The following is a 22,951-nucleotide window of genomic DNA, read 5'->3' as shown; positions in this document are numbered from 1 at the left end:
TGTGTGTGTGTGTGTGTGTGTGTGTGTGTGTGTGTGCTGTTTCAAAAAAAAAAAAGGCATCCTGCAAGGTGAGTCAGTCTAACTGCTGTGCCTATGGCCTTCAGAGCTTTCTCCCCATCCATAACCTATAAAGACCCCACAATTTGTTCCAGCCCCCATGCGTCTGAAAGCTGTGGGAGCCCATCTTGGCTGCTCTGGATCCCATAGCAGGAGTGCATTCAGAAATAGCCCAAGCAGCACCTTTCTTAAATCATATATATTACATGCAGCCTCAGTGTTCATCGGGAGGCCACTATGATGGCTGGGAGGGATTTACCAGGTCCAAATTCACTTGATAGAAAAACAAAATTCCAGCATAATTTTAACCAGCTGTGGTAGGGGAGGGAGAGAGAGAGGGGAGGGGGAAAAAAAAGGAAAACAGTGTGTGGGGAGGGAGGAGAGGGAGTAGAGAGGTCCTGGCTGTTATGAATGGACTGGGTTTGAACAGTTTTTGTATTAGGAGAAAGGCTGTTGTAGGAGTCAGGGTTTTCAGGATGCTTTCTAGGAGACAGCACTACCCATAGCATCCCAAAGATGTCCTATACAATGTGCTAATGATGATATGGGTCTTAGCAGCTACTGCTTCTGTACAGTCATTTCCCATGACAGTCTTTTCTCCTGGCCTGTCAATATGTGTTCTTTGAAGGTCTCCTGTGTATGCTAATATTAAGGTTGCAAAGTGAAGGATGCAAAGGCTTCAAAATGTATGCTGTTTTGCAAGAGTAAGTCTGGGGCAGGGAGAATATTACAATATTCAAATTGTACCATTTCTTATCTTAACTCAGGGACTAACTCACCTTTAAACTTTGTGAATGCTAATTTTTATGCTGTATACAAAGTAAGAAAAAGTCTTCACAAAGTTTAAAAACAGGCATATACTTTATAGATATCTAGATGTTATAGTTATGTTCCACTTCACTGCAGACTGCTTGTGTTTATATATTTTTTCCCTTCAAGTTGGAGTATAATCCAACCCATATTTACGATGACCAAAAATGCAGCTGGAAAAATTACGAATGATGAAATTTGTGTTCACTGTTGAACTTTGTGAAGATAGGCACTTACAAAAAAAACCCATGAAAAATACAGATCTATAAAAGCTTGTATAAGCTTTGTTGTTTATATAATGTTGCCTTGCGGTTCTTAGCAGAAACGTGAATTTTTGTTCACGTGTGCCAAATTATTCAAAGGTTTTGTGGGTTTGGGGTCTCATTGGAAACCTGTTACAATGTAATAGTTTTACTGTATACATAAAATATAAATAGAGTCTCAACCCTGCAATGAGCTTAACATGAATAGCTCATTGAAGCTGGTGGGGCTCCAGGTATATGGAAAACTCTTTCCATGCAGGGCTTTTTTCAGGATCAGGGCTATAGACTGTGATGCGTAAATGTTGGTAAAGAGGTGTTTACATAGCACATAAATAGAAGAGGAGGACATTCACACCAAATGCCAGAGAAAGAAAACAGACTGTGTTCATATTGGTAAAAGACCAAATAAGTGGCATGACACCATCAGATATTTTAGAAGAGGAACCAGCCCTGTCCCATAAAGAATAAATCTGTTAAGAAAAAAAAACCCTTGCTAAATCTGCATAAATTCATTTCCAATGGAGAGGATGAATAAATGTTTTATTACTATTAGAAATAAGAAGATAATGCTACTGTTTAGACCCTAATTCTTCACAGCTATCCCTACTTGCCTGACTTTATGCAAGGGAGAAGGCCCACTGACCATTTCAGGGGCTCCTTGGAGCATGTGAATTTAAAACGTGTTAAGGATTGTTGGATTGGGAAGGAGGGGGATTCGGGAAGTGCTGCTGCTGCATCTGGGGCGACGAGAGGAGGAAGCGAATCGGGGATGGGAGTGTCACTGATACAAGGCAGTCTCCAAGGGTAGCCAACAGTTCCCAGTTCTCAGCGCCCTTCCTTCCAAGCAGAAATTTTCAACCAGCTGCAAAGTGAAGCCGTTAGGAGTCCCTTTGTCTTGCACTGTATAATCCCTCAGGAAACATCTCTGTGCCCCTTCTGTTCCCACCCTGGGCCCTTTGGGCACATGGCATTTAGTGAGGATGCAGGCTCAGAGTTTTAGCCCATGGAATTACTGAAGGATTTGAGTTGAACTGAAGCTGGTGTGCATGTACATGAATCTCACCACTAACTATACATATATACAAAGTTAGCATTTGAAACTTCCTAAAGTACCTGGTCAGTCAGGCATATTCTGTCCCTTAAATCCTCCCTCCTCCTGCTCCCTCTAGCCAGGTATTTACCATATTACAGGTTTCTGAAGAAATGATCTCAAAGCATATTCCCATTATTAAACATATACTTATTTTTTAACCAGCCATTTGTCCAAAATAGCTCATTCTAGTTATCTTAAATTTACCCCAAAAAAGAAAGAAAGAAAAAAAAAAAAACCCAGACCCCAATCACAAAATATTTAACCAGAAATGATGGCAGAATTGCCAAGTTAAAACTTTCTGAAAAATAACGTCAACAACAATACACCCAAAAAACTTATATTAAAAGAATTAGGCAGCCTCAACTATAGGTGTCACTCTGATATTTATACTCAGCTGTACCATTTGGTCCTAGAAAACCTTGTTCGGAAAAGGTAAATATTTAGTGGACTCGTGCCATGTTCCTAAATGTCACCCATCTGTAAACAGAAATGCAGACTTTTGAGGAACACTAGAGTGTGATGCTCACTAGCACAATAATATGGAACACAGTTGAGGTCTCATTTTTTAGCACAACGCTCATTACCAGTGCAGATCACTGCGGTCCTTGCATCCTGGGACCAGAAGACTCCACAAGCTGTAATTTAGTATTAAAGATGAAGCACTCAGGATATGCATTTAGCTTTGTTGGATGATTTTATACTCCTATCCAAAAAGTTCCATCTAGTTAAGATGATCACAGGGCTGAGGGCACGGTGAGCATATTCTGTGCTCTTTGAAATGCATCACTTTGTTTCCCTCACACTAGATGTCCAGACTGGGCCAGGTAAATGTTTTCTGTGGTTAATTTTTTTTTCTTGTTCTCTATCTACCCCTTAAGGGATGGAAGAATTTTGAGCACATATAGAGGACCTGAGATGAGCAGATCTTACATATGTCAAATGGACTTTTATCCAAGGCAAGCTTTGTTTCATTTAACTGTGTCCAGTACGTTATAGGTCAGAGGCAGTGGAGGGACAGGGCAAAGGCCAAGAACATTTTAGTAGGCTTATGCATTCAATGCTCATCTTAGATATGTCTTCTAACATGTTTTCCAATGACAATGAACGTGCTTGTGTTGGGGTGTGCTGGTGCTGACGCTGAGGGAGCTGGTGGTTCTAAACGTGGCATGGCATGGAAAGACTGAAGGTGCCTGGGAGCATGTGTCTAGAGAAGTTCACCTTTCCTTGGGACCATTCATGAATATTTCATCCCAAACTCTAACATGGGAAGCTCCGTTCTTCCCCAGTAGACAATGAAGTCGAATTTCTCCAGGGACAGAAGGAATCCCACATTCCCACAATTTTCTCAGCATTGGCACAAATGACCATTGAGTGAGGTGGAGAGGATTGTGCTGTTTTGGAAAGACCGTTTTGAAAGAAGTCCTGAAACCTTGCATCCAGTAAATAAATCAGAGCTCGGTTCAGCCAGTGTTGACTGCTAATACAGGTGGGGCTCAGGGTGGAGTGCTTTATGCCCCAAATCATCAAATACTTTAAATCCTACACTTGTCCCTATCTCTGATCTAGTTGGGTGATAACTTTTGTATCTGGGTGACAACATCTTCTATTATCTCCAAATATTTCCTGTTCCCTCTCACACCCAGCCTAGCTGTGAATGAGAGTGTGTGTGCTTGTGTTTCAGAGTGGTAGATAATGACTTCCATGTGGGGCTAGGCCTTGTAGACAAATTCCCTGTAATAGTGGGAAATGTTCCTTGGTTTCTCATCATGTCTGTCTTTCACAAGGAGGAAGAAGTGCTGACACTGGGAAGAAGAACTAGTATTTTAAAAACTGAGTAATTCTATCCACTGCATCTGCCTGCTACCATCTACAGCCTCTCCTTCTCTTTCTGTAGTTTGTTCTCCTCTCCATCTGGATGTGTTTGGATAGGAAATGGACAGGCTGTTGTGCCATGAAGAGCTCCCACCAGAAAGTCTGGCCAGCAGGAGCCTTTGTTCTCCCTACAGTTTGAGCCATGTAGCTTCTGCTGTTGGGGGAAAGACTGCATGATCTTGATGGCCAAGACTAAATGTTGGAGTGGGAATTTAGCCTTCCTCTTGGCATGTCAGCTCCAGACTGGGAAAGATCTTTCCCTTCCCTGTGCCATCCCTCCCACTCCCATCCCTATAGAAGGCTGATTAATTGGAAATTCCCTCATGCATATGTGGAAATCTGGGCAGGATGAACTCCCTTTAACGCACATGTACACGTGCACAGACCCATTGACTGCCATACTTACTCACATGCACACGCAGCTACAAGCACATGCACACTTTCTCTCATGCTCTATGTCTGCTAACTGTCTTGAGCACTTGCCATTCCATCTTTGGACACACATACGCCAGCTTTGTTGCTCAGCTGTGATGTGAAGAAGGGAGAAATGGGGGCATTTTGATTACAATCATAGAGTTGATTTATTAGAATCATTTTAAAAGACAAAACCATCTGTGTGCCTCCTCCCTATCCAAGCTGTACAAAGAATAGACCATTTATCTGACCCTCAGCTTTCCCTCCTCCAATCCCCTGTCCAATCTTCTCAGCAGCTATCTTGCCAAGACACTTGCCCATACTCAAGTTTTTTTTTCCCAAAGAGACCATGCTTTGCATTCTTGTAGTAGAAGCCAAAAAAGAAAATCATCTTTGGTCTGTTAGGTCAAGCAGGCACTATTTGGGATGTCAGGAGTATTCCAGGAGGGTCTAGGCTGGCTGTCCACCAATCTAGGCCACTGAACAGCCATGGAAGTAGCAATTTTATGGCTGCCAAACTAAGCCAGCTCCCAGCAGAATCTGAGCAAAGGGTGAGGTTGGTGATTCAGGGTTGCAATCCTCATCCAGACAAGCAGAAACATTTAACTGATATTTTGCACCAAACACAGTCTTGTTATTTTTTGTTAGTGTTTTTGAACTTCAGATTTTAACCCTTCAGCCCTGTTTAGGATGAGAGTATTGAATCCTCATACTGATGCTCCACGTGGATGCAGAGGAATGGAAACATTTTTGAACTGCTAGTAATGAGGATCTCTGGGGAGAGATGGGAATTTGAAAAGGATTTAACCTTTGCCCACAAGTATGTCTTCACTGCAAAGCACATCCAATCTTTTACTTTAGTGTTGCCTGTAGCCTTCTTCTGTCCACACGCACAGTCCTTCCCCCCTAAATGTAGTGGTTCTTTTACCTTGGGCTAACTGGTTCCTCTGGTATATAGGGTAAAATTTGAATACAACTTTCACTCAGGCCAGTAACCTGCCTACATTGAAGCGACGATGTAGGTTAAATCACTGAGGTGTTAGCAGGCTTTCATTCCCTTCCCACCAATCCCCCCGTGTGCCCAGCAGGACAGGATGTTTCCCCACAATTCTCTGGAAAAGCATCTTTGAGCTGCCAAGCTGCAGTGCTAAGGACCATGTCCTCCAAGCCCTTATGACACACAGATGAATGCAGCACCAATGAGGATGGAGTAACTTGGATGTGGTTTTCCAGTTGGTCTGGGCTGGGATATTCTGAGCACTCAGACCCAGATACCAATCATCCAAGTTAATTGCAGTGAGGACATACCCTAGAAAACATGCCAGCTCTAGTAGGGCTCTTAAAATGAGAGTGGTTTAAAGAATGAGTAGTTATCAGATGATGGGAATCACAATCTGCCTGTGATTTTGTTAGGGATTTTGTCTGAAGACAGCATATTTTGACCTACTGAATTTTCAAGGTAGGTGATCCCATTGCCCTTCTCTGAATTCTTTTATTAGCTTGAATTGTGCAACCCTCATTCACCACCGTAAGCTGCTCTGTCATGCTTTTGATGACTGCCACGTCCCACCCTTGAAGCAGCTGCATTCCTGGGTCCTGTGTACAAAGTGCTTCAAGTCTCCTTTTCAATCTGGAGCCTTTCCTTTGAAGGAGTCAGTGGAATTACACTGGTGTAAAAGCAGCACTACAAGAGAATCAGATGCAGATCTTGCTGGATGGGTAGTGCTGTGCTGATGCCAAATCATAGCTCTAACTTCCTTCACACTTCAAACTGAGAATCTGGTTGAGAAGCCTTTTTTTTTTCCCCTTTTGCATTGGCGGTTTGGATTAAGAGGCCTTCAAGGGGCAGACATTCAGACATTTTTGCATTCTCTCATACCCTATAAATAAACTGCACCTCCCCTGTGTTCGGACTCCACCCTGCCATTGCAGATTCCACTGTCTAGCTGCCACCGCTTGGGATGGCCTTGCACACTTGTCTCTTCTATTTATTATGGAAATATTAGTAAACCTTCCTATCCACAAATGTTAACAGGGGGAGGGGTGGGGAAGGCATCATCAGCCAAAAAGCCTATCCAAAAGAACGCTCTTCTCCCTCTCTCTTTTGCAGACAAGATCCCTGGCCAGCCATAGTCATCTGTTTTGTTTTGTTTCCTGTCCCTCTCTGCCTGAAAGGGCTGCTGGATTGTCAAGGAATGTGGCTTAATGTGACCAAAGGCTTCTGAGAACTGTCTTGCCAACCGCACAGATTTCAAAGCAGAGATGCCCTTGGCATCTTGTTCAGGCCCAGGGATCATAGCCCTCTGAGTCTCCTTTGAAGAGTTTTTCATAAGTCCTGCCACACCAAGCGCAAGGAAGAGGTTTTGCAACGGGGCTGAAGTCTCTGGGAAGTATGTGTGGAATCCGTCCGCTGCTCGGTCAGCCTTCTGTTGTTTTCTTTTAACTTCTGCCCATTCCCAAACCTCCTGAGAAATAACCACATGCCCCCTTTGTGCAGGAGTTTCACATCATAGTCGTCTTTTTCACTTGGGTGCAATTTATACAGCCACCTCTGGGGTATGTGGGTTGATTTCTTCTATATTTTTTTCCTCTTCCCTTTTCTCCAGAACCTGTCAGGCTGGTGATAGGTACCTGATAAATATACCTGAAGACAGAAGTTTTCTCTCTTAACCCTGCAAGATGCAAACGGTAATCTTGTGGCTACGCCAAACCAGAAAGCTGATATTTTTAACAGTTTCTTTGCCTCCATTTTCTTGAACAGGGCCCGGGATATCCCACCTACCAGAGGTAGGGACAATCTCGGGGATAGCTCTGTCAGGCCTTCAATTAGCACAGATGAGGTTAGGGATCTTCTGGAAGGGCTAGATATTTTTAAATCTGCAGGTCCAGATGCCCTCCACCCAAGGGTGTTGAGGGAGCTGGCAGGGGTCATCGCGGAGCCCTTGGCCCCAGCTGTATGAGCATTCGTGGTCATCTGGCCAGGTGCTGAGGGATTGGAAACTGGCTAATGTGGTCCCCATTTTCAAGAAAGGGAAGAAGGAGGACCCAAGTAACTATAGGCCTGTAAGCCTCACCTCGATGCTCGGGAAGTTCTTGGAGAGGATCACCAAGGAGCACATCTGTGGGGGGCCTGCAGGGGAGATCATGCTCAGGGGCAATCAGCATGGGTTCATCAAAGGCAGGTCCTGCCTGACCAACCTGATTGCCTTTTATAACCAAGTAACTGAATCTTTGGATGATGGTGTCACCATGGATGCAGTCTAAGAAGGCCTTCAACACTGTCTTTCACCCCATCGTCATCAATAAATTAAGCGACTGTGGCATTGATGCCTACACAGTTAGATGGGTAAAAAGCTGGCTGAAGGGGTGCACCCAGAGAGTGGTAGTGGACAGGTCATACTCAACCTGGTGAGATGTGAGCAGTGGGGTCCCCCACGGCTTGGTCCTCAGGCCCGCACTGTTTAACATCTTCATCAGCAACTTGGACGAGGGGGTGGAAAGCACGCTGTCCAAGTTTGCTGATGACACTAAGGTGTGGGGCGAGGTGGGAACACGTGAAGGGAGAGAGAGGCTGCAACTAGATTTAGACAGACTACAAAAGTGGGCAGATGAGAATAGGACGGGGTTCAATGTAGACAAACACAGAGTGCTGCACCTTGGGAGAAGGAATCCACAGCACACAGACAGACTGGGGAGTTCCCTCCTTGAAAGCACAGATGCAGAAAGGGATCTTGGAGTCATTATTGACTCCAAGATGAACATGAGCCACCAATGCCAGCCCGCAGCCAGCAAGGCCAGCCATACCTTGTCATACATCCACAGATGCATCTCAAGCTGGTCCAGGGAGGCGATCCTCCCCCTATATGTGACATTGGCCAGGCCGCAATTGGAGTACTGCACTTTAAAAAGGATGTGGCCAACCTGGAGAGGGTTCAGGGGAGGGCCACCCGCTTGGTGAGAGGGCAGCAGGACAGGCCGTACGAGGAGAGACTGAAGGACCTGAACCTGTTCAGCCTCAGCAAGAGGAGGCTGAGGGGCAACCTGGTGGCTGCCTACAAACTCATCAGGGGAGATCAACAGCAAATAGGAAGAGCCCTTTTCTCCCCAGCACCACCTGGGGTGATGAGGAGCAATGGTAATAAGCTGATGGAGAATAGGTTTAGGTTAGAAATCAGGAGGCAATATTTTACAGTTAGGGTGGCCAAAATTTGGAACCAACTTCCTAGGAAGTTGTCCTTGCCCCTACCTTGGGTAAATTCAAGAGGAGGTTGGATGATCACCTGTCTGGGGTCTTGTGAACCCAGCATTCATTTGTGCCTGTAGCAGGGGGTCAGGCTAGGTGATCTGTTCAGGTCCCTCCTGACCCTAGCTACTATGAAACCTTTGAGCAGGTACCAGTCCTCCACCCAGATCTCAGCTCCACTTATAGAGTAAGATTTAAACTCTGCTAAGATAACAGGGCTTTCTGCATTGTTAAGTAAGGAAAGCAGGAGGCCGTAGTAGATGATGTGGCTCGGTATGGTGACTTTATTCCATTCTGGCAGATTCAAGTGGTAAGTGTTGTGTTGTCAGGGTTGACTGTAGTTTTACGAAGAGTTTAGATTATGAATTGTATAGGATGGTTTGGATAGAGACGATCCTGCTTCTGGCAGGGGTTGGACTAGATGACCTCTGGATGTCCTGTCCAGCCCTACTTCTCTATGACCCTGTGATCTGTCTCTGACCACCAGAGTTCTGCATAAGCATTTATGAGTTTATCCTCACCGGACTCCAGTAAGGTAAGACAGTGCAATTCATTCCATTTTATAGGATACAGGAATTGAAGGACGCATCCCAGCCACCTCCGGATTATGTTAGGCAGCACCGCAGTGAAGCGTGGAGTGCCTGCTCGGTGTGCTCAGCATCCCAGAATGGAAGCAGCGTGGCTGCCATAGGGTGGCACTGGGCATATACCACTACCTGTGCTTATTGGTGTGTACCCAGAACAGCTCTAAGGAGTTGCTTTCTATCCATTTTGGAGAATAACAGGCTGTGCTTTACTGTAATGTTCCCTAACGTACTCTTTTGACAAATATGCCTCACTGACTCACCCAAAATCTTCCTGGAAGCCATTCTAAGATGAAGCAGTGGATTCAACCCTAGTTTCCCAAGTCGTACTTTAAGTTAACTTCTAGACTCGCTTCTCCCTGGGAGATATCCAAATGGGAGTGTTCACTAATGCAGCTGCTAGGGAGTGTTTATGGTTAGGGGTTGTAAAATATTTTATAAAATAAAACTCTTGAAAAATTAAAAGAGGAAGCCCCTAATGCTTTGCAACGGTTGGGACAGGTTTACTCAAAAAACTCCATTTTTTGCTGAGAAGTTACTGAATGAAAGTAGCTGGTGTGTGCATGTATGCTCACACGCAGATACTTAAGATTTCTCATTTTTAATTATTTTTCTCTAGTGGCTTTCTCTTCCTTTATTAAAAAGAAGGCTCACTCCTATCCCACTGAAGTCAATGGGAGTTTGTCCATTGTTTCTACTGAAGATGGATTCCCCTCTGGTTTATTCTGGTCCTCGTCTTGTCTAGGAAGGGCTAGGTTCCACTGTTCTTGAGGCAGGAGGTTAGCTCTCAGTCCGCAGCTGGAACATATGGCCCTGACCCGGCAATCAGATATTCGCAGAGCTCCACCATAGTCCACAGAGGAGCGTGCAGGTGAGAGAATCTGCCTATAGGAATCCATTTGTGGGGTGGGTATAAGAACCTCAGCCCCCGCCACAAAGTTGCTACCATTCAAAAGCTATTTGCAGAGCTGTGAATAGGAAAGGGTTGAGGAGCACCTGTGATCCCAGCTGTGCACTTATTTTGCTGAATTCTAGCATATAGTTTACATCCAGTTCTGTTATCAAGGCCTCAATGCTGCTACTGTTTTCAGGCTGCTATGTGGTTCCTGTTAAGTAGCACATCCACAGGCTGTCAGCTGCTCCTTGGCCTTGTGAAGGGAAGTCTCAGAGTGTGCTGTCTTCCTGTAGCATCTTCAGTGCAGATAACTAGCCTGATTTCTAGCACCTGTGTTTCTGTCTTACCCATTTGGGCAGTCTCACCCCATTTCTCCTGCCTTTCCCCTCTGTCTTTTCCTTTCCTGAGGTTCTCTGTCTCCCAACCTTTCTTTTTTTCCCCTCTCTCTTCCTCCCCTTGTGCTCCTTCTCATCCTCCCCCTCTTCTCTTTACTCTGTGATATTTCCATCCAAGGGATTCTCTGTCTTTCTTCTCCCTTTTAGTCCTCCCCCTTTTCTCTTGCAGGTGAAGGCCAAGAGCTGCCTTTCTTTCCACCACAGTAACTGTGCTGAGAACAAATGCTAAGAAATAGCAAAAGCAAGAGAAAATAAAATCCTGCCCATACTGAATTCAGGGTTAAAACCCCAAGAGGGCCAGGATTTTACATTGAATCTTCAGGGCAGAAAGGCAAGAAAGTAGAATTCAGTGTAGAAATTCAGAAGAGCTCTGCTGGATCCACAAAGAGAGCTTCCTTGTGTGCCACTTCCCTCTGTTTCTGTAATATGTCTCTTAGCAAGACTGATTTACTTCCCTGCACCTTCTGAGTGCACCTAGTACTTGGGATGTGCTTCCTTTTAGTTTGGAGTAAGAGCTGGGCAATGCAATTGCAGGCAAAGTGGTACACAGGCCCTGCAACCCACTCTGCTCACACTCTGGGAATGAATGCGCAGTCGAAGCTGTGAGAGGTTGGAGCATGTTCAATGCAGACAGGAGAATTCAGTTGCCAGACTAAGTCCCTCCTGAGGAAGTATAAATCAAAATTTTCCAGAGGTTTATTCCTTTACCAATTTGGGTGCGTTTTCACACTAGTATAAGCACACCTCTGTCACAGCAGTTACATTTAAAAGTCCCTGACAAATTGAATGTCCTTGCTCTAAGGAATCGCAGCATTAGAACTTTTCAGCAAAGTGGTTGTAAGATTTCCTTTTTAAAAAAGAAAAAAAAAAATGGCAAAACAATGCATCTTTCCCCTACTTGATACTTTCCAAAATTATATCAGCTTGAGGTAAATGCCCAGTTTGGAAAATTTCAGCCCAAACAGAGTTTGCCAAATTTCTTAGCTACTAAGGGGAAGTGTAGGCAAGCTTACTTATGGGGGCTGTTACCTGTGCTGCTCTAATATATATTTTGTGGAAATTCTCCATCAGAGACAGTTGAGCATGGGTTCAGAGACACTTGAAAGGACTGCATGCCAAGAGCTGCCGGGAAAGATTTAAGCCTCATTCCCAGATCTAAAAAGAGACAGAAATATCTATATCCAGTTCCCTGAGTCCACACTCCAACTACTAACAAAGTAGCCTTTGCAAAGAAGACATGGATTGAATAGTCATGGAGGCTAGATTAGATTTTCACTGTTACTGGTGATGCTGCCAAAATCTGTAAACTGGGATGGCTAGAAGGAAGGCTATGTACCCGACATTGGGAGAACATGACATTGCCTGTCTGTAGTGGATGTTCTGTATAAGAGACTGGGCACATCTACATATGCACCATAATGCATAGTAGCCTATGTTAATGTGCATTAAAGCATCACATAAAAAAGTGCAATCATGCTAATGTGCAGTAAAATAGTCTACTGTGCATTAAGCATCACTTAAAAACTGTGCGCATTCATTACTGTGCATTAAGGCAGCCTAACGCACATTGGTTTAGTACCTCAGGGTGTCTGTACACGAGGGTGGAGGCTGCTTCGATGCACTGTAATTACAGCATGTTGAAGCAGACTCGATTATCGAGCCAGCTGGAGTGTGGTCATTACCATGCTCCAGCCAACTTCTGCATCTCAGGTCCCTGCACTTCAAAATGGCAGCAGGAGGCACTTGAACCAAAGCTTATCGAACAAACTTCAGTTCAAGCAAGCACCCCTGCTGCCAGTTTGAAGCCAGGGAATACTGATTTATGAGACGCTGTGGTGCTTTAATTAGAGTAACATGATATTTAACATAGAGGTACTACACTTAATGTGCATTAGGAAAAGTGCCTTAATGCACATATAGATGCACTGGCTAAATCTGCCATGAGTGACTCCTTTAGACTTAGTGGCAAAGACCCCTGGTTTTAGCATCTGGGGTTCATGCCCACTAGTGGTGGGAGAAGCAGGGCTACTGCAGGCTTTTAGGATCATCTTCAAATTTGCCCATGAGAGGGATGATAATGGTTTATTTTCAGTGTCTGTTTCCTGTCTTAAAACCGTTTAAACCTGCAACACAGTGTTACCCCCACTTCCAAGAGCTAACAAGCAGGTTTGGGAAGGAGGGTTACAGCCTCCTGGCCCTTTAACTGGCCCTCATCGAGCCTTCTCTGTTGCCCTTGTACCTGAGTTACAGAGTAGCTTCCTCTGGGCTTTGCCAGAGACCTGCTTTTCAGAAAACTGATTCAACAAAGCTTGTAAAATTCCATCTCTGAGAGCCCCAGGGCTCCTGTTACTCTGGTGTTATTGTTGGGTTAGAAAAGGAGTTTTTGAGCCTAGATGGTTTTTTTCTTCAAACAGCCTGTAAACTTCTGGGGTAATGGCTAATCGCATAAGAGTCTCTTCTGGGTTTATTCTTCTCATCATTGGGAGTAGCAGACCTTGGGCAGTCATTGTTGTCATACCACGCATGGCAAGCCAGGAGAGAAACTATAATATCAGCTCTACCATCTGCATTCCCTCTGAACACCACTCTCCAAGAAAAAAAAGCATGCCCCGGATGCATGTGCCAAACCAATCTCTCTTTGGATTGTGGAGCCTGCCTTTCCCTGCTTACCCTCTGTTTTCCTCCCCCTGCATTCACACACATGCCCTTTTCTCAGCATCAGAGCCAGGTGGAACCCTTTCCCCCTCCAGCATCTGCCCCGAGGGACCTCTCCTTCATCCCGCCCCAGAATAATGCACCCATGCCGTGCCAGCTTGAGTTGGAATGGGCTTGCAACCAAGCTCCTCTCTTTCTTTTCTTTCAGTGTATGGAAGAAAATAGCATGCTCTAAAATATGTTCCACACACTGTGACATCAGCACAGATTGTTTCCTTTGGGATGGTGCTTTATATTCCAGCTGAAATTTTGAGGGCCGGTTTTCATTAAAAGTGGCTTTTGAAAATGGTAAAGTAATAATTTGCTAAATAAGGCCCTGAACTGCTCAGTTTAGCAAATTATTGCTTACTTCTTTTTTTGAACATATGCAAAGGGAAGCCCAGTTTTATGAAAAATGGCCAGACTAAATCAGGCTGGATAAGCATTCCATCCAGGCAGACTAATCACAGCAACAATAGTAATTAATATTTTCCTGTTGTGTCCTCCTTTCCATGTTAATTAGAATGATGTGGCAGCCAGTGTAATAAGTAACAGCTTTTTATTTGTTTGTTTTGCTTGAGTTTTATATCATTGTTGTAAGGCTCTTTCAAAGGCAGAACATAGTAAAACACAGCTTTGTGGAGTGTAACTAGGCAAGTAACTAGCTTTTAAATAATTAATGAATGCCCTGATCATTTTTATTTAAGATTGTTCATTTGATTGAAACCTAAGCAACCCTTTCTCCGCACAGCTATCACCGTATTATACACCCTTGTAACAACTGCAGTGCCAGAATTCAGCTGTTTTTACTTCCAAAGCGCAGACTGCAGGTACCCAGGCTAAAGGATAATGTGCGCTCAGAGTTTGTGCCACGAAAATAGGGCACTGCAGTAAGAAATTGTTTCCTTCCAGTAGAGGGCAGTAGCATCCAAGCACACAATACATGAGCTTAGAACTGGGACCCAGGGTATCCTGAGATGCTGATGCCCTCTGAAACAGCTTTCAAGTCTTTTTCTATGTGACTCAGTTTCCCTGTCTGTAAAATGGGATTAATCGTATTGCATGGTGTGCTGGGTGAATGGATTGTTTAGGGCTATGTTGTGCATCTGAAAACTGTGAGCACAGTGCAAAGATGCCTGCACCGGTCAGAATACACAACTAGGAGAATACTCAGGTAGGTATTTATAGAAGGCAAGGGCTCAGACAACTATTTGGTTTACTTCGCATTCCCCTTATACTGGCCACTGCCTCAGTCATTGAAGAGGGAGCCAACACCTTTCAATGTGCTTTGTCCTATTGATTGTGCTAATGCTCTCCTGATCCTCTACAGGAAGTCCAAGGGCTAGGGTGGCACCTGAGCTCAGTGCAGAAGGTGCAGCATGTTCACATGTGCCTTTACCTCCTCTTTCTACCCTCATAAAGTGCCAGCTCTATTCTGACCCGTGAGGCCAGGGTTTTTGTAGAGATACAGTAAGGGAGAACACATCCTAGCTCGCTGAACCCAGACCCTTGTTCCTGTAGGAATCACATCATGTAATCCCTGCCATCAGCTGACATAAAAACAAGCTCTTCATTCCCCCAATCATCCCAGTTGCCCTTCTCTGCACTTCTTCTGGTTTCACCTTCTGTTTTTTGAACGTGGATGATCAGAACTGTACACAGTGATCCAGAGAAAGCCTTGTACTATGGTATTAATCCTTTACTACTACTACTACTACCACCACCACCACTGGAAATACCTCACCTGATACTTCCTAGAATCACATTTGCCTCTTCCATGGTTGTCACATTAGTGCATCACAGTCATCCTGTGACCATTTAATTTATGCAGTTCTTTCTCTGGCTCTGTCACTTGCAGCTGTTGATCTCACCCAGCTTATAGCAGACTTTCTTGGTGTTAGCCCCTGTGTACCTGACCTTGCACTTTCTTGTATTAAACCTCACCCCCATTTCTGTGACTCCGATCCTATTACTCCAATTCTGTCATCCTTTATGATCTTCTGACCATCTTCTTTTTTGAAAGTGCCTTCCAGTTTTTGTGTCATCAGAAAACTTCCTTATTCTGCTCTGCTCTTGGGCAAAAGTCATTAATGAAAATGTTAAAGAAGATTACTTCAGAGAATGAGCATTGAGGAACCCCATGAGTAACTGCCCTTATAGCACAAACCAATATCTTTTTTTTTTTCTCCCCTTCAGTCATTTCCTTATCCATCTTAAAATTCTTGTGCTAATTAACTTAAGATCTCATCATCTAAAAATGAATGGGGACCTTGTGTCAGAGCCAGGCCATTAAGATGTGCCAATGGATGCTAAACCAGACAGCTTTTCATCTCTCCTTGGTTCTAGGAGTCCTTCCAGGTTTTGTTACTTGGATTCCTTGGTGTGTAGGTTTAGCAGTTAGGGGCTACATCCTTGGATGCATACATTTCTATCAGTGGCCAGGTGCAAAACTGCCTAAGTCTTGACACTGCCAAGCAGCTCAGCATGATTCTCAAACTAGGAGTCATTTCCTCAGCTGTCTGGGCTTCAGGGTCCAATCTGGTAGGCATTTCTCAAATCATGCCTACTGGGTCAGACCTTGCACAAAAAGACAGCGTCTCTAATGGTGTTTGTAGATGACACTTTAAAGCAGATTTAAAGTGGGGTTAAGTGCCTTTAATGTAATTGCTGTTTGCACATTCGGCAGCGTATTGCGGATTAATTCCAGCCGCTGTAGCACATTTGGCTGCGTAATGTGCCTTAAATGACTTTGGGATGCAGCAAAGGACTTTGGGGTGCTGCAAACTAAAACACCTCTGAGGAGTTTTAATTTCCTACCCTACAACTAGGGAGGGAAGCACCAGGCTTCGTGCAGCTCAGGGGCTGTGCAGGCAGACAATGCAGGCAGCCCAGCAGCAGCCTGGGAAGGCAGGCTCCACAGGAGGAAAAAAAAATAGCGGCAAGCCTGATCTTTCCCCCTGTTACCACCCTCGGCCGGAGCCTGCCTGAGCTGTGTGGGGGCCCGGTGCGTCTTTCCATGGCTGTGGTGCCCCCCAGGACTGCCTAAGCCAGGTGCCTGCGGGTGGGTGCCTCCTGGATGAGGGGTGCTGCTGCCACGGAGGGAAGCACCAGCCTCCCAGACTGCTCTGCCTGCCAGCAGCTCGTTCCCCGCCGCTGGAGAGGCAGGTAAGGATCAGGCAGACATGGGCGTACAGGACATGGGGGTTTACTTTGCCCTGAATTGAAGTAGTGTTTTAAAAAAACACTGCTTCAATTTAGGGAGAATTAAACCTCTGTGTTGTGTACAAATGCCCTAAGGGTTTACAATCTCTAGTTGACAAGATGGGAGTAAAAATGGAGACACTGAGAGGTGAAGTAACTTGTTCAAGGTTATACAAGCAGTCCAGGGAGAATCCTTTTCTTCCGAGTCTTATGCTATTGCTTTATACACTGGACCATTCTGGCTCCTATAAAGCTATTTATTGTCTTGAATGCAAGCTGGGCTATGCAGGTCTTAAACCAGTTCACCCCATCACAACCTCCACAGTTGCATCAAAGTTCTCTTGGTTATCACTCACTTCCTCACTCAGTCACTATTTGTACCTGTGCCTTTCTCTATTTGCTTGTAAACTCTCTGATTCCCCTTTTTTCCCTCTATAAATTGCTGGCTTGTGTAGAGTAACAGTGGAATCTCCCACACTGCTGTGGTCCTAACAGGTTTCCCCTAATATTATGTCCGAATAAATATTAATTAAAAAAAAAAACGGAATAAGAGCTCATTGACCAATTCTACAAATATTTGCCTCTGCATTCGCTTTCCAGCCACTGGCTCCTAGAGGAAAGTTTTGCCCTTTCTCAAACCAGGGCTTGCAGGAAATAAACATTAATTTTATTTTCTTGGAGAAGGAGAATGCAAATAATGTTTGGGGTCTAAAACCCACGTCTCTTGTAATGAGTGGTTGCATAGTTGCTGATGCAGTGTGAGACCGTTTCCTTCAAGCCTGGCTCTTATTTGTAGCATTGACATAGTGGGCCTTGGCAGAAGTGGCCAAACAGGTCTCATAATAATAATAATATCGTAGCAGCTCTCAGTGCTTTACAAAACAGGTAAAATGAAAGGTCTTTCTATCTCCAGAAGAGATTACAGGGAATAACCCCAAGCCTTCAAACAGTTCCCTGCATTCACATAGACACATGTGCAGGATTAGAGCTTAAACTGAAACAAGAACGAGGGGCACAGTGGGAAAGGGCAGGACTAATTCAAGGACAGTAAGGTTGCACAAGCATTTGAGTCACAGAGAGAAGAGCAGCTCCCTGTTGTAAGTCATGGTGCTTTGCAGGAAGTGCCATGACTTACGATGACCCCCTAGACCCAACAGAAGTTCACTGTTGGGTCCTAGGGATTGGGGAATCCAGCTGTTGGCTGTGAGCCTGCAGCTGGTCTCCCCTAGCAATGCCTCTTCCCCCTCCCAGCCCTGGCACTGTTTCAGAATGGGAGGCAGGAAAGAAAGTGGAGAAAGATTGTTCTGGGGTTTCCCCAGCCAGTGCTGGAGGGTGGGGTGAGTAGATTGGAGACCCCCACCTCAGAGGGACTCCAACCCACCTGCCCCATCCTCCGGCAGCTGGCTGAAAAAAACCCAGACTGAACTCCCTCTACTCTCTTTCCCTCCTCCCATTCTGAAGACAGTGCGGGGGCTGGGAGGCAGCGCAGACAGAAGTTACTGAGGGCACTCCAGTTTTTGGAGCATCTCCATCTGAACTGTCATACAGTGAGGGTTCAGACTTTTGCTGGATCAGGCCCTTTTAAAGCATTCTGCAGCTGTGCATTTCTGTTTGGTCGTGGCTGTAGAGCATTTTCAGGGCTCAAATCCCATGAAAATTGTCACTTCTGTCTGTGCCTTTGGTGACTTGGGTCATGCTACAGGGTGCCAGTAGGCACAAGCTACTTTCCCAGTGGCTACAAGGTTTTTGGGGTTTTTTTGGGTTTTTTTTGTTTTTTTTTTTTTGGGGGGGGGGGGAGCTTGTTTATTTTCAAAAGGAGATGGGTTGCTATCATTTGTTCTATACAGGGATTTTTGATACCTGCATTGTTGAGGGTGGACTAAACATGACCCCAAATTCAGATAAAAAGGAGATGACTCTCTTTTCAGGAAGGGGTCATGGAAAATAAAGAGAAAGCCTAAGGCCACCCCCTCGTTTGTATAGAAGGAAGCAGATTGTCCTATCCCTTGTGGTTAGTACAGGATGATTTCATTGTGGCTGACAGGTGCTAGCAGGAAGTGATTTATCCTGACTTGAGAGGACAGGTATCCTCTCTCTTTTTCCTGGCTGCCCCAAACAAATTGCTTAATTGCTGAGAGTTGCTTTTGCCACTTTCTACATAAAAAAGACAGATGACGGTGAGCCTTTTACTGAAGTAGTCGACAGGCTGTATTTGCTGCTGACTAGACTCTAGCCCCTCTTGTGCTGTGCAATGGTATTAAAGCCTGTCCTCCAGGGGTCTCTGAATCTTTAAATGCTGGTCAAGTGGACTCAAGAAATCCCAGATTTATAGACTTTGTTCTGCCTGCCTGCTGATGTATCTTTCTCACTATAGTTTCTGTGACTACCAGACATGTGAATAGCATGGTCTTGTCCCTTTCCTGATCCTCAGGAAAGGGTGGATTTCACTGTGGATTAACATTTTGAAGAACTATTTTGATATTCCCTTCCAGATTTTTGGTGTCCCCCTTCTCAGTCTCCTTCAGTGGCAACATTAAACAATGCAAAAGGAGAAAAAGAGAAGGACATAGCCACATTTTTTTTTGTTTCAATGTTCAGGCTTTTTATTAAGAAATTGGAAAATATCAGAAAGCATGAAAACTGCATTCAAAACTAATATTTTCATTGGGTAAAAACTACATTTACTAACCAGTTTCAGTCATCTTGTCTACCTGACAAGGCCCAAGCTATGCAACCATCGATGCTTGATTTCAGTGGGACCTCATGACAGGAGATTTAATCCTGTGAATGTTGCAGAATAAAAGCCCTAATTTGGAAATACTGGACCTCACCTTTGTATAAATCATTGAAATGCAACTCATGTCACTAAACACAGCTGTGAATCTGGCCCAGTAACAATACAAAAAAGGCATGTGCAACAGAGGCAAGGATGATGGATATGAAAAGAGTATGACCAAGGAGTTGGGTTGGCTTGTAATGCATGCTTCTAAATGGTCCTGGTACATTTGCTCTCATTTTAAAAACCCGACCAGACACGAGGACAGGGGGGCAGGACATGTCCAGGAAAACCCAGATGTATGATAACCCTTGTTTACTAACAGAAAGTGAAAGCACATCCTTGCAAGAAGTAAGGTTCAGGGAAGTGGCTATCTAGGAGTGAAAGTTTTACAAGCAAAAGTTCCAGTCCTTACTACCCAGAGCCTAGAAAAGTTCCCAAGTTGTCTCTGTAAGAGCTACATTTCTACTTACGATAAATAAAGCACACATAACACATTCCTGAGCCAGGGTCTCAACATGTAGAAAGCCCTGAAGTTCCCCAGTGGCACAGTGCTGATTTGCATCAGATGAGACTTCTCTCTCTCCCATGTGAGATTGCCCTTTTCTCTTCTCCTTCCATGAGGAAGCCCTGGATTGGTATGAGGAATGACAAGCCTCTAGGCAAGATAGGTAAGATAAGACCTAGGTATAGACTGTTGCTTTTAAATCTGTTTTGTTGTGTCCGGTGAGGGGGGCTCCCCCCCCCCCTCCCTGGTGCTATGAGTAACTCGTGTTGTTAAGTTTAAACAATACTTTGTTGTAACAAAGCTGTTGGGTTGCTTTCATTAATTGCTCATCATCACACACTCCCGGAGAGAAGAATTACAGTTGCCAAACCCAGCCAGCCCTTCGAGGCAAGGGGAATGAATGGATCGACAGGGTACAATAACCCAACACTTCATTTAACAGTGAGAGAATCGTCTGATTCTGTCCTGGGAGTGGTAAAGACACAATGCCTAAGAGTGTCTTGGCTAGGACTCCAGATATGGAGCTGTACCTACCCCTGTAACCACAAGCGTCTGCAAGACAGAGTCGCATCACACCCCTACTGGAGGTGGATGTGGCAGAAAAAACATGGCAGGGGTGAGGCCTGGTGATAGAACTACCCTTCTGACAGCCCAGAGCTGCTGCCTCTGACCACCTTCCTGAGGCTGGCACGTAGTCTGGGCATTGGTACAAAGCTCCCAATGTTTCTGACCATTATATATCTGTTCCACTGATGTAGGAAGGATTCCAGTCCCTGTCCCTGTCTGTCCAGATGATTTTGCCAGTACCAAAATGTAAGTTATTGAGGTGACTGATAGCAGGGATCCTCGTTTTCTCTGTTTAAAAATTGCAAAATCTCTCACTCCCAACCCACAGCCCCCAGGCTCTGTCGATGCCCCTCACTCCCAACCCACAGCCCCCTAGTCCTGCTGGTGCCCTCACTTCTGACCCGCAGCCTCCTGCCCCCCCAGCCCTGCCAGAAGGGTCTCCCAGCTGCCCCTGTCTCACCTGGGCCCAGACTGCGGTGTCTGTGGCAGCTCTGACATGTATGTGCAGGCAGTGGTGGAGCAAGTGTGGCCCTGGCACAGGCTGGAGAGAGGAGGAGGGGAGGCCTGTGGCACCCCCCACCCTAGCCTGGAGCTCCTGCACCCTGCCAGGTGGCCTGGCCATGGACTGCACCGGGCAGTGTCTCCCAGCCACCCCATCTTTGCAAGCACAGGCTCCAGCCCTGGTGCCACCAGCCCAAGCATGTAGCTCCACGGTGCCCCCAAAACACCCCCCACCCCTTTGCCTGCTGGAGAAGCAGGAGCCTTCCCCTACACCCTTCTGCCCTGCCACAGTCTCAGTGCCCAAACACCTTACCCCAGTGCCAGAAGGGACCCATCCCTCCCTACATACATCCCTCCCACACACACAGGCACACACACAGACTCACACACCTCTCCGTTCCCAGCCCCCCCGCCCTGGCCCTCCTACCCTCAGCCCCCCTATAGACTTATCTGCATCCAGCATCCAAGGATTCTCCCACCACCTTGCCGGGCTGTAGGCCGCCACACGCATATGTGCATGCATACGCATATGGTGCTGTTTGCGGGCTAGAAGGCTGTCAGTCTGCAAGGGGAAATTTGTAGTTTCCCACAGTTTTCTCCTTAAAGGTAGAAAATCTGCGTTTTTTTCCTTCAAATGATTAAATCCACATTTTTCTGCAGCAAGCGGAAAAACCAAATCCCTGCTAATAACAACCTATACTTTGAAGGGAGGTGACACATTTGCCTGAATTCCTGCCACTGGAATGCAGTTGCTAAACCATCACGTATTTCCATTGCCCCTCCATGGGTCTGGCTCCCTCTCTGCATTCAGACAATGGAACTTTTCTCCAGACAGCTTGCTGTGCAGTAGCGGTCCTCATCCTTACAGAGGCTGAGCAACGGATGCTCCCGCTCCCCTATTGCTCCCTTAATGAGGCTGGCTAATTAGTTATTACAAAGGAGGTTACAGAATCTGGAATGGAAATAACTCCACAGCTCTGCTAACTCACACCTAGGTAAGCCAGCCTTCCTTTCCTAGCCCAACACGTCAGATCGATCAAAACTGCTGCTCTGAGATGCGCAGGAGGGAGTCTTGGCTATTGTGTGTGTGTGTGTGTGTGTGTATACATATATACATATACATACACACACACACACATATGTGTGTGTGTGTGTATAGTAAAGCTATAAACTGTATGGGTTAGATATGAATTAGAACCTTATAAAATGTGTTTACTCATATGGTGTAACTCTAAGCGGGGATTAAACAGTAGGAAAAATTGACTGGGAGAGTTTTCCAAGCTGAAAAAAGATTTACAGCTTCAGCTTTGCTTTCATTGTGGGACTTTAGAGAGAGAGGGATTTTGTTTTATTTTTATTTATTTATTTATTCATTGGATTTAATTTTAGAACCAGGTTTCCCTCCCTTGTATTAAAAAAAAAAAAATCCCTAAAAGGAGGGAGTATGAGAGCGTGTGTGTAGATAAAAAGAACAGCTACTGGTTGAAGAGGGTGATTTAGTAAATGGCCTAAGATAGACATTCACGGGGAGCTGATATTTCTCTGAAGATCAACCCCCACCCATGGACATCCACTAGGGTAATGTGCTTCCATTTCTAAGAGCTTTCAAAAAGGCCTCCCCAAAATCTACAAAGCTCCTAGACAGGCCCTGTTTTTCTCATCTCCTTGAAGGCATTTTTTATGGTCTGCAGCAGGCAGAGTGGAGGGTTGAGGAAATGAAGTGACAGGAATGGGGCTGGGAGGTGCTTTCCACCTGAGGGGCTTGGAGGGAAGTGAGGAAAGTGGAAAAAGAAGCAGGGCTTGAGCTCAGGGGTGGCATCTAGCCCCTTCACCTATGTTCATGTGAAGCAAAGCAAGCACCAGGAAATCATCTTGGTGCTGATGAAGGACTGGCAAGGTAGTCAGTTCTGGTGGTCTCAGAGAGAGGACGGGCACCTCAGACCCATCCCATATGCTTTTTTTCCTCCCGTTTGGACACAGCTTTCTCTCCCTGCTCTCTTGTTGGTGAATCACCTCTGCCTTGCGGCACGGTGATCCTTGCGCTGTGAGCAAGCCTGACTCACCCTTCTCCACATGTT

The 22,951-nt window shown here is 45.4% G+C and overlaps 1 protein-coding gene across 5 annotated transcripts in view; it reads left to right on the top strand.

The window, feature by feature from the left end:
- The window catches only part of ASTN2 (astrotactin 2), a 585,314-nt gene that overhangs the window by 492,225 nt on the left and 70,138 nt on the right, over window positions 1–22,951 (top strand). The gene's annotated exons all lie outside the window — the stretch shown is intronic.

This window comes from Crocodylus porosus, unplaced genomic scaffold (assembly GCF_001723895.1).
Source record: "Crocodylus porosus isolate Cpor-Errol unplaced genomic scaffold, CroPor_comp1, whole genome shotgun sequence".
Classification (NCBI taxonomy): Eukaryota; Metazoa; Chordata; order Crocodylia; family Crocodylidae; genus Crocodylus; species Crocodylus porosus.
This window is presented reverse-complemented; position numbering and strand designations above follow the sequence as displayed.